A 4,202-nucleotide genomic window follows, 5' to 3' on the forward strand; every position below is an offset into this window, starting at 1 on the left:
CTAAAATTTGATCACATGTCCCCACTAGAAACTTTTGGACACCAAAAGTTTACTTCTCCTAGTAAATAAAATGAGGTTGAAACTCAAAATTACCCAAAAATATAATCCATATGCTATCTTTTCTATTGGTTCCATTCAAGCTCCAATCAAGGCACTTCACCTATCTTCTTCATGAAGACCTACTATCCTATTAAAAATCGAGCCAAAAATTCTTATCATTGATACAGGAACAAAAATAATAATGAGTGGAATATGAACATTCACTTTAATCTCATCTTTGCATGGCTCAAAACAACTTCATCTTGAAGTTCAACTGTTGAAGACAAACTTGACTCCATCTTGGAAATCAGAAGAAATGTAAACTTGCTTTATCATCCTCAAACTGAGCTTGTACACAAAAGTACATTGCTGCAAAAATTCAATGACATAATTGGCTTTGCCTACAAAACATAGTCATCTTGTACAATCTTAAACAAAGATTATATTCACAACAAGTTTCATCTTGAATACTTGCATCGGTGAGTACATGATAAACTTGTATGACAACTTGTACATTCCAAAATTCCTTACACATATGGACTTATAAACAAGCCAATAGCATAATGTCAATGAAGCATACTTGTTGCACACAGTGATTGTTATTGTTCACTTTCCAAACAGGGAAACAACAACAAGTAATTACAAATTTACAAGGAAACTTTACAAACAATCTACCCGATATTTGTCTCTCTTAGGCTTATGGGTTCTCTTTTCGCATCAACTTTGCCTTGAAGGTTGCTTTAGGATTATTGTGCATCCTCTTTGCCACCTCTTGCTTCCCTTGCATTAGGTTGCACAATATGTTTTCCCTTCTTGGAACGAAGCTCTGAATGTAATTTCCAACATCGTTCATTTCCATGCCCATGCATCTTGCAATTGGTACAAAATAACTTTCTCTTGCCTGCCGACAAGGAAGTCCTCTCATGCGAAGGAGATTCATCATGCGTGATGTCTAGAATCTGATCCATCCTTTTAACCATTTCCATGTGTTGCTCACACACAGCCACACAATGGTCAAATACATCACAAAAAGTACAAGGATACGTATTCCATAAATATTCAAAACTACCAACATTTGAAAAACATGCATGCGATTTATGCATGTCCCTTGGGGTACAACTTTGACGATGTGGGCTATATGATGACATGCAAGGCCCCTTCAAGCATTCATCTTGCTTGAGAGACAAATGAACATTGTCACCACCATCTTGGTGTGACATATCATCATTTAGAGCATTCTCCAAACTCCCTTTGAGAATATCCCAATCCTTGATACTTTGATCTCTCTTGTACCATGATTGGATTGGTGATCCCTTGGTTATTGATGTCGAGGCCTCCTCCTTCATAACCCATTTTAGAAAGCAACTTCATACCAATTCCTTTGGTATGTTTCTCAAATGCTGCAAAAGAGGTGTTATGAACATAAACAAAAGGAATTGTACTTGAAATGCTTATTACCTCCTTGAACTTGTCATTCATCTTTTTAGCTTTTGATGATGATGATGATATTGCAGATGACTCTAGCCACCTATTTTTACCAACCGGCATATGGTGAGAATCTCAAAGATGCTTGCAAAATGCACATGCATCATTTTCCTCATATGGTCGATAACTACTTTGTGAACCATGCCCACATATTGGTTTCATTTTGGAGGTGTCTTTTGTCATCACAGGAGTGGAACTTTAAGCAACTTGTTCCTTAAGCACCCGCTGCAACTGAAGGCGCATATGCCTCTTCTCCTCTTCATCCATTTCTAGCATTCTTCTCAACTTAATGTTCTCCATACTAAGAGCCAAATTCATCTCCTCTGGCTCTTGGAGACTCTTCTTTCCAATTCTTGCAACTTGGTTAGATGAGGCTCTGATACCAATTGATCTGAAAATGGAGGAGGAGGTCAATTTCCTATTCCAAAAAACAAGGATTGTTCTCTTGACGCTTTGCAAGGAAAAATGGGTCTTATGACAAAAAATGTTTTCAAAGGTCTCTTCAAGGACTACGAGTTAGTTCTTCATGTAAACTTAAAACATAAGCAACATCTCATCATTTAACTCATACATGCATTCATGAAGAGAAAAAACAAATAATTTGGTGACGGAGTTCACCCCTCCTAGGCTACATCTTCGGGCCTACCAACATAGCTAAACCGCTCCATATATTCAGTGGAAAAGGAGTACATAAAATTTGATGATAAAACAAGTGGCTAGTTTCCCCTTCAAGGAAACTTTCTCCTGCAAATAACTCTCACTGTAATCATCATGACAACCTACTGCCAATCATGAAACTATCAACAAAATTTTATGTATCGAGCCCTTGCCACGGTCTTATGGCGCCTAGGTGACCTGGACCTGGAGATTTCGTCGAGCCCCCTCTCTGCTGACGCCTTCCCAGATATGTATGTGGTCTTGTGGGAGGTTGTGACCAGGGGTTAGGGCTAGTCCCCAGACCCCATCCCTTTTAAGTTGTCTTCATATGCCGTGGCTGCCACCGAGGGCCAAGGGCTTAGCCCTAGCCCCTTCCCCCATATGTGGATTCAATAAAACTTAAATATAAGTTTAATACCATGGTTAATAAGAACCATCCATAGAGTAGTCGATAAAGCATTGGTAGGCTTGAGGTCGGGGGTTTGATCCCGCCCGGGCCTCTGGCCTAAACCATAAAATTTTAGTGTGCTCTAGAGGTGCCACATGGTAGCCCATGATTAGGCTTTGTGGCACCATTCCATTGGTCCATCAAAACCAATCAAATTCGACCACCTGCATGAACCGGAGCTTGACACTTAGCAGCACCCGATTGGTTCATACCTGCACTGTCACCCTGGATTATGTCAGTTGTACGAAAGCCCAGTCAACTTCCTAGTTAGCAAACCTGTTCATTTTTGAGTTGTTGGGCCAAACAGTCAGAACGCAATAAATTGAGCATACGTTGTCGGATTGAGGTGAAACAAATGTCGTTGGATTCAGAACGACGAACACTTCGACTTGACACTGGTTTCAAGATTTTTTGGCCCCTTTCATTTTTGAGCTAAAATTTGATCACTTGATCACATAGTATCATAGAAAATAAACCACATGTCAACTCTTGCATGTCATCATGATAATATAACATCATTGTTAATCACTATATTCTGGATATTAAAGAATTCCATGCTCATGCATGTCATAAAATCTGCATGTAATTACCACATGCTTCACATTCTAATATCCTCATAAGTTATAACATCAACATATCAGCATCAAAGACATGTCATGACATCACATAATAAATGAACCATGTGTCAATATACCTCATATTATAACATCATAATCCCTATGCCACATTTTGCATATCATATTCATCCTGAGCATACAACATCATTATCATAAACAAATAAGAACCACATGTGCATCATGATCCTCTCATCAAAATTATGTCCAATTACCACATACCATCACAATATTCTACTTCACATTCTTACGTTAACATAACAATTAATTAAAATCATAATATATAACACATTGCGACAAAATAAATCACAATATCATTAATTTAATTTAAATTGGCAAAATTAAATAATAAATAAATATAATAAAAATTATATATTTATAATCTCTAATATAAAATTATATTAATATATAATATTAATAAAATATCATTATTGAAAATATCAATTTACTGGAACACTTCAATTCTATTATCTTATAAATTTATTTAAAATTACTTTACAACCACTTTTTAATCTCACATATATAAAAATAAAATATGATATATTAAAACTTAATAATATTCAATAATAATAATAATAACACATCATAAAGAAATTCCTATTACATTTTTATATCAACCGAAAAAAAAGTGTTAATCTTTATCTACAAAATTAATGTAACATAAAGGATTCACATGTCACTCTTGAGTTGAACTCCTCTTGCACTTTTATTGAGAGTTGAGAATGAGAATTTAAATACATTTAAGCAAAACGTCATTAAAGTTAATTACTGCATGAATAAATTTTAACAAGTTGAATATCCTACACTGTAAATATCTCATTTCTCAAGGATAACGAATACTCAACGCATTAAAAGCACTTAATACTTTAAAATTTTAAATGTATTGTCATTCAATTTATAATTATTTATTTAAACTCAATATTATTTTATTTAGATATGAATACAAATAAAAACACTAA

Source organism: Pinus tabuliformis, chromosome X (genome assembly GCF_031772625.1).
Source record: "Pinus tabuliformis cultivar Carrire ecotype Pingquan chromosome X, CPIR1, whole genome shotgun sequence".
Lineage (NCBI taxonomy): Eukaryota > Viridiplantae > Streptophyta > Pinopsida > Pinales > Pinaceae > Pinus > Pinus tabuliformis.